We start from the raw sequence: 10,780 nt of genomic DNA on the forward strand, positions 1-10,780 counted from the left end.
AAAACACCTACAAAAACAGGACAATATTCACACACAGTGCTTCCATCCTGTACATTAAAGCAGGTTGCACAGAATTCAGTCAGGAGCTGAGAACTGTGATTTACTTGATAATGCTACTCCCTGCAGATCATCAAAGAACCTTTTTACCAAGCAATGGTCTCACCATCAATGCCAGTAATACTTCATGTAAGAAACAATTTCTCAAGAAAAAATCTCCCTGGTTTTAGAAACAGCTTCAGCATTAACTGCCCAGCAATGTGTGTGAGCCTCCAGGCTGACAAGAAGCTATTGGAGGTGATGATTTCTGTATTTATTCAGCTGAAGAGAAAACAAACACATTTGAAAATTATGCATTATCCTATCCTGGGAGAATATCAATGAGGGAAATACAGAGATACAGGATTCATTCGTACTGTGATTAGAGGTTAAAATAAAGCAAAGTAAAAGCAAAATAACTGGGAAAACATGAGCATTGACTTTTTTTTGAGATTAAAAAAAGACTTAATTGGAGATTTATCTTAGAGAACTGAATGAAGGGATAAAAACAAATGCCAGTCTTTCAAATTGCCAAAATTGACACATTGACTGTCAGTCTCCATGCAGAGATTAGTAGTTTTGACTTGTGTGGAAAGTATCAAAAACACTGACAACCCTGGGCCACTGAGCAGCACAACAGGCAAATGTGTATTAATGTATATTTATTGATTATGTTCCTCCTGGTCTGAAATACTCTAGACTGTATTAAAAAATTACTGCAGGTTGAAGCTCAAGAATGTTACTTCTTTCAAAAAGGATTTAAATTTGTGACATTAGATGATGATTAACAAAGATGATGATCAACAGTTTTAAAACAAAAAGTGTATCTTCCAATCAAGATATACTTTATGTCCCGTATGTAAAATACTGTTCCTTTATACATGGAGAAAGTATAAACTGCTTGGAAAGAAGGAGTTGGAAGGTTGTCCAGATACTGTCTGTATTCTATGTATGTTTCTGAGGATCAGTTGCCTGGAGATGAAAACAAGACAACAGCAATTGTTTACATAGATGTCGCCTAAAAACTTCTCAGGCATTTATGCTCTCTCTGCTGACTTTATGCCGATTGTCCATCTCTTAAATTGACACATGGGACTATTTTTGGCGTGTAAGGAGGGAAGTCTGCAAAGCAGCATTTATGGTTTGGAAAATGATACAGAGCTAAAGGGGAAAAAAGATCTCCCTAATGCAACTTTGAAAGTTCTTTACCACCTTTGAAATCAAAACCTGTTCACAATGGTGGTGTGTGTTCACTCAATTGCTTCCAATCCATTTAACAAAATCGAGGTTTAACAATAAATAGTTATTCAGCCATGTGCTTTATTGAGAGATAATGGTGGCTTTGAAATGGGCCTGAGTTCAGCTCTAAATATAATTTACTTAATTGTTGCACTTTGATATTTTTGTATAGGTGCTTCTTATTTAAAAGTATAATGGATTCACAGTGGTGATACTGGTAGTACAGGTGAATTACTGAGATTGAGAGCTACCATTATCAGAAGGATGAGATCTATTTCTGTTTCCATACAGAGAAAAATCTTAGTGTGGGCTGTCCTTTAAGGACAGTTTTACTTACATATAAACCCATATCTCCTTTCAAACACCACATCCTGCTGCTGTCAGGCAGCTTGCTGCCTCTGGAACAAATCATTCCTCTGTGCTGTGCCCATTTGCAAAATAGGGAGACTGTCTTGATCTCCTTTGCAAACTCTGATCAGTTCTGCTCTGCAGTGACTCGTGAAAGTGTGCTAGCTTCCCCAGGGTCCTCCATAGGATGTTTGTCCAGCACCAGCAAGGGCAATCCCCAGACTTGCTGTGCTCCATGAAGTAATCACAGTGGGTGCTCTGGGACAGCATCCTTCTGAAGACAGTACCAGAGACCTCTCCGCTATCTTTAAAGATGCTATCCCAGGGCTCTCATTTTTGCTGCATGTCCTTTAACAAATTAAAAAGCAAAATAAATTCCATGTTCCAAACACATAAACATGATCAGCATCTTACTGACAATTTCAGTTGAGAAGCCTAAGTTTACAGATGTACAAATCAGTGTTCCTTATGTTTATTTTATATATACTTTGGGGATTTTTGGGGTTTTTTTCCCTTTGGTATTCTATCAGTCTTGCATTAAAGAGACAAGAAGATCTGAAACATTTAATTAATCTTCAAGTATAACTTGCCTTTTTCTCAATGATTAAAAAATTGTTCTCTCTCTAGGTTAAATAAATTGACATTTAAAAAAAGTTAGAGACAGGATTAACCCTTTCTTCATATCACTTCCCAGTACATCTGTTTTCTACAGTGGCCAGTGAAATGGGTTCAGCCTTCCAGTTTCAAGGCTTGTGTGAAACACTCTAAACACCCTGAACTGGTGTGGAGTTTCCAGGGAAACTTCGATGAAATGGAAAAAGGGAGAAGTTATCTGCCATTTCTTACCTGTGTGTGTCACAGTTCCCCAGCCCCGCAGAGGACCCAGCTCCACAGAGGAGCACATCTGTCCCTGCTGAGCCCGGGGTTGCCAGAGCTGCTCCCGGCGTCCCGGAGGCTGCGGGCCACTAGAGGGATGTCTACAACCATCCTTCCACGGCTTCTGAAGCCAAACTTGACGTTCCTGAGCCGCTGCAAATCACAAACAGCATCTAACAGTCCTTGGAAGTGCTGCAACGGCTGCATCAGAGGGCTGCTCGCCCTGGCATAGGGAGAGTATTTGGACACTGCCCGTTGGGAAGATGAGATGCAATGCTGGAGTGCTACAAGGTCCAAGAGAGCTGACCAGAAATCATACAGTCATGGATTCACAGAATGCTTTAGTTTACAAAGGACTTTGATGATAACCTAGTTCCAACACCCTCTTATTCTGGTTAAATAGTTTTAACACTATTTAAAAACTACATCTAGTTATACCCTTTTTTTTCTTCATTTGTTTTCAATAGTTACCTTGTATCTAGTAGAATGGCATAATCTATTTAAACTATCAACAAGTTAGCAGTAGGCTTGCTGCAAAAAGTGTTGTTTTGGTTTTTTTATTAGTTTAAATTAGTTGACTGGAAAAGCGTGAAAATGTAATAGAGAAGAGCTCCCTTTCCGACAGAGATCAACTGTTGGAACTGATAGGATGAAAGGGGCTGCAAAAAAAGGAAACTATGAGTAAACTGAAGAAATAAGCATTAGTTGTAAGTGCTGTAAGACAGCTTGTGCACTTGATACAGCCTAAGTAAGCAGCCCTAATACTATCCTGGCTGGGATGGGTCAAACTGTTACATTCAATTACATTTACTAAAACTTAAAAAAAGAAAAAAGTTTTAATTTATGCAGAAAAGCATCATGAATTTTAAAAGAGATAATAGAGTCAGATTATTTATTTATTTATTTATTTATTTAATTTTTTATTTATTTATTTTAATAGTTAGTTCCACGGAAAATGTGGTTTCAGTCATGTCTAAACTATTTGCTTCAAATTTGCTGAATAGTTTTGGCTGGAAAAACAACAAAGAAGGGGATAAACTGTTGGAGGAAAGTCCCCAGTTGCCCAACAGCTCAATGATCAGAGCATTTACTTAGGTAGCAGTGACCCTTTAACAGAGGCTCTGTTGAGGTGGACTATGCTCAATCCTTCCTGTGACCACTTTGATTTTGTCCCACTTGTGAGGGATGGGGACACACCTCCCAAAGGAGCAGCTGGTTCCCAGCGTAGGGAACTGTGATTCTCATGCTCCCCCTCACTGATCCAACAAACTTGGTGCCTTTGTGCAGGTCAGCAGCTTCCCCTTTGTCCTGCTTCATGGGTACCTACCAAATCCTCAGACAGCTTTTTAAGAAGTAGAATTCTGCTTCAAGTTCCCTTGGACAAAAGTAGGATTTCCTCATCCTAAATATATTCATGCTATGACATTTTTTCAAGCATCCAAAACAAATATTCTATATCAGATTAAAGCATAACATTTGGTTCATTGGTGAACAATGGTTCACGCAAAGAAATAACCCTCAGGTTATTTTCTTTCAGCAAGGAAAAGCAGCCAGTTTGGTTTTGTCCAAACTGTGCTGATCTTTATTACATTCACTGCAGTTCTTGAACAAAAATGCAACTCCTACCAAGTCTTTAACTGATCATGAAATAGTCTAATAACCTTCATCCAGACTACCCTATGCTTCTCACAAATGCTGAGTCTACAGCCACGTAAGAACTGAAAATGACATTGAGAGCTCCCGACCAGTCCCTGTGGTGCCAGGCACCATATCTTACAGCCCTTCCAAAGTACACTGATACACTGCAGATAGGTGTTTTCTGGCTGCCTTTACTTGGATGAAGGTTGTACTAACCCCGCATTGTGAATAGCTAGAAACACTCTTATTTCCCATCTAAGCTTATTCATGGCCAGTTTACCCAGATATGCTCTTCTGCCAGCATTATTCTGTAATGTACAGCTCTTAAACTCCTCAGTAGCCGTCTTTGGTGTATCTGCACATAAAACAGGCTGCTTTGTTCCTTTATCTCTGCCAAATTCCCATTTTCAGTTCCTATTTTTCAATCAGATGAATGGTACTATTTGTGTTCCAGTGTTTTACTTGATCTTACCCTATCCTATCTCACTTGAATATCTTTGTTAAATTTTACAATACCATTTATACTTTTTAATTCCACATTTTCATTAGCTAATGTAAACCTGAAGTACTTCTCCTCATCTATTTCCAAGTGCTAAGTTCCCACATTACATCAGAATTTCTTACTAGTCCCCAAGGGCACTCCCTTTATTATAGACTGTACCATTTTATAATGTCCTGTTTCTATCATTCCCATCATTGAGCTGATCCAGATCTTCCAAGCAATATCCCAACCCTCAACTCTCTATTGATATTGTCCTCTGCAAACAGCCAGCATCAGCAGCACAGTTCTGGATTTCATGCTGGTAAACAAAAAAGTTCCAATTTCAAAAAGTTAAACAAGAAGGGACCAGGACTGGTCCTTGCAGTTCCTACCAATCCAAATCTCCAAGGATTCAACTAATACCTATCTCCCTATTTCACCCCATAAGGCACTGCTATCCTACATGAAGCTAGTTCTTTTTAGTTTGGGAATAGCATGATACCCTTCAGAATGTTTTATTCTCCTACAAAGAATGTACATGGAAATATCCCCTAATAATTCCCACTAAATTCAGCTTTCTCACATCAAAATCTTCCAAGTTTTCTTCCAATTTGGTTGCAATTACTTCTTCTAATACCTTGATTTTTCTTATCCATGTAGTGTTTCATTTTAATATTGTCCCACATCACCAAAATTGGGGCAAAACTGAGATCATCTCTATACCAGCCTCTTCACAGTCATCCCATTTACTATTTGACAGTCAAGTCAATAACAGTAGAAATAGCAGTAAACATACTGTCCGTGTTGGATAAAAGGATAGATAGAAAAAGTGCATTTTTTCCAAGCACTAACATATTTCCTTTCCCTTCCTTTCCCTTCCTTTCCCTTCCTTTCCCTTCCTTTCCTTTCCCTTCCCTTCCCTTCCCTTCCCTTCCCTTCCCTTCCCTTCCCTTCCCTTCCCTTCCCTTCCCTTCCCTTCCCTTCCCTTCCCTTCCCTTCCCTTCCCTTCCCTTCCCTTCCCTTCCCTTCCCTTCCCTTCCCTTCCCTTCCCTTCCCTTCCCTTCCCTTCCCTTCCCTTCCCTTCCCTTCCCTTCCCTTCCCTTCCCTTCCCTTCCCTTCCCTTCCCTTCTCCTTGACTCTGATGCTGTTTAAATACAAAATGATGTCATTTCTCGAAGACTGTTAATCCTTAATATGCAAAGCTATGTGAGTGTGCACTCACAACTGTTCCCATTCATATCTAACAGCCCCTGCAAGTTCCGAGAGCAGGCACAGCAGCTGTAGTTGTTTACACCCTGGTATCAGCTAGATTGGCTTGGTTTCCCCACAGTTAACAGTAGCTAAGTCTTGATGAAAAGCAGATCACAGGAATGACAGTGCTAATGCAGAGACACATAATGTGGGTATTCAGAGATGCACACAGAACCTCTCCACTAATAATCTTTTTTTAGCTTGTCCAAGTCATCTTCTACTGGCATTTCCCCCTAATTGCAGAGAGCATTCAGTGCCTGGGGTTTTACTGTCATTTTCCAAGCCCGCTCTTGCATACTTATGGCAAAAGGCCAGATCAAAAGAAGGATTGGTTAGATGCCTACAGTGGTTCTTACACTAAAATCCAAGATGACAATTAAAAAAATACTCAATAGCTGTCTAACTATGAAGATCACTAAGTTTGCTGCCTACCTCTCTGCCTCCAGCCTGCTGAATGTTCTCATTGAAAGGCTACAGAGCCTTTTCTTCCCAGCATCCCATTTCTTATTACTGCAATTTTCTGCAAAACCACACACCAGCCTGCAAGACAGTGTCTAAGAAATTTATTTGAAGGTGTATTGTGCAACATGAATTGCCACAGGATGGAGAAAGGAGAAGATGTACGTAGATTCTTGTTATGCTAAAGAATTCTGGATCAGATCAGGATGAACATGCTGGTTCAGATCATATCTCATCTAGGAAAACATGGGGCTTTGTCCACATTTCTCATAATTTCCATTTGGTATCAAGTTGGGCCCCCTTTCTAACATGTCTCATTCTCCTCAGATTTTCTATAAGGAGCTTATTTCCCCAATTCTATCTTTTGGGTTCCATTTTGAGAAGCTAATGTTTAAATGTATGATTTTAAATACAGAATAAACTATCAGAAATGCTTTTGTTTTTACAGGTATGTGTTCACTGGAACAGATTGTTACAGGCATTTAAGTGGCAGGTCTGAATCAATCCCTAGTCCCCTTGTCAAATTAAAAGGAGTAGAGACAACTTTCAGAAGCTCTGGCCAGCCCTTCCAAAGGACGAGCAGCATTGTACCTACATATTTCCAATATTTCAACCTTTATGAGGTGTCATGTAAAGGAAGTGGAAGTATCTTAATGCTCACAGAAGAAAGAAGAGTGGCAGAAACCCTCCTCTGCTCCAAGGTACTGTGAGGTATAAACAGCCTCCTGACAGCATAACAGCAAGGATTTCACAAATCACAGCAGTCTCTCAAACTGCTGTGACTTACACCTAAGGGCCACAGAGCCCTAAGCTTCATCTAAATGCACAGAGCAGCAAAGGAAAACTCAAGGTCACTTTATCCTTACTCTCCAAGCTACACTTACTGCAAGTTTGCTCCTGAGACCTACAGCAAAGAATCTGGCACATCACCATCATGTAAGCATTTCAATTAACCTAGATTCACAGCTTCACCTCTGTCTTCCCAATGCATCCAAGAAACTACGAAACTGCCTTATTAACAAAAGCAATGTTATTTAGCTGGGGAGAATTATGTAAGCACTTAAGAGCCAGGCAGACCAAGTCCTGCGTTATCAGACACACCCAGGCATTATGAAGGCATTCTTGATTCACACCTCCTTTTCTTGATTCTCTGGTATTTGTGCTTAAGATACGGACTTTAACACAGAAACAGACAGTACCAACTAATAGTTCTGTATTTATCAGCTATATATGCTGTTTGAAAGAATGGGAAGCAGCCACCTGGCTCACCTTCAGAGACGAAGGTACATCCCTTCCCAAGCAATACAGTAGATACAGGCCTTTGCCTACAAAGCTTACCAGATGAAGACATTTTCTTTAGCATTTGCTTGATTACTTTGGTTTGTGTTTAATTATACATATGGCTGAGTGGTTTTGTAATTTTATAGCTGGCCTGTGCTAGTAATTGATGTGGTAGTGTCAGTCTTACTGAGGCTGGTTTGGAAATGCATGGGGTTGTATTTAAAGCCTCTAGTTTTAATGCAAGAGATTAATTAAATGAAAGAATGTTAAACAATGTTGGGGTTTTTTTGTGAACTTTACATAACTGTACTATTTGTCCCAAGAAAACACTGGAATCAGTATATCAATGATGATGATTGTGGCTGACTTTACAAGTCCTTAAAAAACATAACTTCTATATACACAAGTTGTGTACCTTTCTTCCTGTCTTGTTTTCATTAACCTAAAATGAAGAAGAAGTTTATTTTTAATCCAGAAAAAATAATTTATTAATCTTTAGGCTGATTGAACATTAGCATGTGAGAAAGGAAAATTCAAACAAACAAACAAAACCCACAATAAACTTACATTCCTTTTCACCCCTATTTCATATTTATGAATCTAAAAGTAAAGAAACCCCTGTACTAATGACAAATCTACATTATTTTCTGGAGGCAGAATGATGATCTTTAGCTACGCCCTCCTCAAGACCTCATTATCTAAAAGATGACTTCTTGTCCTATTTCCATCACAACACTGATCCACGTCAGTGCAGCGTCCTGAGCGAGTGACAATAGTTATGCACCTTTGCCTGTAGCAGCCTGATATGGTTTAATTCTGGCAGCTTTCAAAGACTGTATTTGCTTGGACTATTGATAGCTGTTTTGTCCTTCTTACTCTGTCGCCACAATTTGGCTTTGATTTGGGATGGAGTTGGTTCATGTCACTGGAGAGAGTCTATGGTATCATTGGCAACTTACTTAGCTCTTCTATCTGTTCTCCCATATGCAAAACACAAAAATGGACTAGATTCACAAGATGCTAAACCTAAATTTTAGAGACCCCAGGTATTAGGAGAATCAACTCCCCTGTTGGTAGTGCTCTTATGTTCTTCAAATACTTGCAGAGTAGGAGCCTGAAAAGAGGATTTGCAAAAGTCTTACTTAGCCAGCAGCAAGTTCTAAAAGCACAGCCCCTTCTCTTAAAACAGATGCACACATGGGTAGTTTGTCTCCTTTTGCTTCTTTTGCAATAGTAGTGAAAGCATGCCTGAGGTCCAAAGCCAAATCCCTCTTCTCCCTGAGTAGGCTTGAACCCTATGGAATACCCTAAAGGAACAACCTGAAGCTGATTGCTCTCAACCACCAAGTCCCATTTACCATCTTCTTACAAATCTGTTTCTATAATTGTAGCCAGTTCTGAAAATGGTCAACAGCAAATCCCCTACTGCCTTGGGACACCTAAAACATACTTGGACTGTAGATATCTAAAGAGTTCAGCAGCATTTCAGGGAGCAGATAGAGAGATGAACTAAACTGTGAATCATAGGCTTAAAGATACAGCAGGCATGCTGGAAGGCTTGGACTTTGCCTTACAAAACATGGTAAACAGCATTTGACAATTCACTGCATGACACTTCAAAACTAGCATACACAGAGTGGGTAGGAACAGTTCTTCTTCAGATGGTCATTGTAGGAATAGGTGATACCCTGAGAGATTTAGGTCACTAGGCAGAAACGGCAGAACTGTAAAAAGTCCACAGAAGGTGGTATTATTTTTCCTCTAGGGCATGTTAAAACAGTGTTTTTTTGCAAACACTGAGAGAAGGATCTGACTTTCTGAGTACTATTTTTGTCACTTAGTCACTTATAACCAGCAATAAATCTTCTGCTGATGATTTTGTTGAGGATTCGTGTCATACAAAGGAATTCAGCTGACTACCATTGTCAATTTGTCCCTGTAGGAGTAAAACTTGTTTAGTCAGTAAACAGATATGTCCTGAAGGGTGGAAGAAGAGATCTATTGGGCAAGAATTTCAAGAAGGTACTGTTTCTACACACTTGCTTTTGAAGTCACACTATTTTTCCTACATAAAATGTTATGCTTATTTAAGATTTTCTTTGTTACCTTTGTTTAGAAGCACCCTGAACAATATCATTAAATCACATAAGCTAAAAATCAGTTTTTACAAAGCTTATCAATAAGAAAAACTGAAGGAAAGAGAAGCACCTTGCCCATAGCCAAGAGGAAACTAGGAGCTTAGATCGTCACATTACCTGGTATTCAACTCCGAGCTCATTGAAATCACCCCCAAATTTGCTGTTCACAGTAACAGAACTTAGCACAAGCTCCTTATTGATCACTAGAGACATACTCCTCACATTTGGTCTGTTGCCCAAACCTGTTTTAAATTCTTTTTAAAAGTCAAAATATTTTTGTTGTGCCACTTATAAAAATTAGCCAGTGAATAGGCTGTAAGTGAAGTAATCATGTTTATTTTAGGTCATTTAGAGTTTTGAACGGTTGTTTTGTGAGGCTGTGCAACTTTATGATCCAGCTACTACCCACATATACTCCTAGGAGCAGGCTAACTCACTGTCACACTTACTTTTATCTCCTAGCAAAGTAAACTGCTCAAGGAGACTATGTAATTTTTATGTAATTTTTATGTAATTTTTTTTTTTTTGTGGTGCTGCAGTTAAGCAGATTGTAATCTGTTTTGAAGATGAAGTAGTCCTAAGATATAAATAGCCAGTGCCTCTCCCAAACAGATTTCACCAATTCCTTCAGAAAACTCACAAATTCAATGTGGTTCACTGTAAAACGTGAATGGTAACACCCAATTTGACTTTTCAAAATGTTCATGTGTGTGTGTGTTTCTGTCAGCTTGAGGATTTTGATTCAGTGGACTGTAAAAGCACAATCCAGTTATGGGGTTTGGGTGGATATTCAGAGCAGACCTTCCCTCAAGTTGGGAGTTCAGCACCAGAGCCCTGACTCAGAATATCAGCGAGAATGATCTCGTTCAAAGCCATGCAAGTGACTCACATATTTACTTCTCTGACTCTCTCTCCTCTTCCTTTAAAGTTAAAATATTGGACCACTTTTCTGACATCAGCTCACTGCCATCCAGCTATCAGCTGAAAGTCAACACGGTAAAATGTTAACCTTTCCTCCCTGAGGTCCCTCCAC

The sequence above is a fragment of the Oenanthe melanoleuca genome, unplaced genomic scaffold (assembly GCF_029582105.1).
Source record: "Oenanthe melanoleuca isolate GR-GAL-2019-014 unplaced genomic scaffold, OMel1.0 S182, whole genome shotgun sequence".
Lineage (NCBI taxonomy): Eukaryota > Metazoa > Chordata > Aves > Passeriformes > Muscicapidae > Oenanthe > Oenanthe melanoleuca.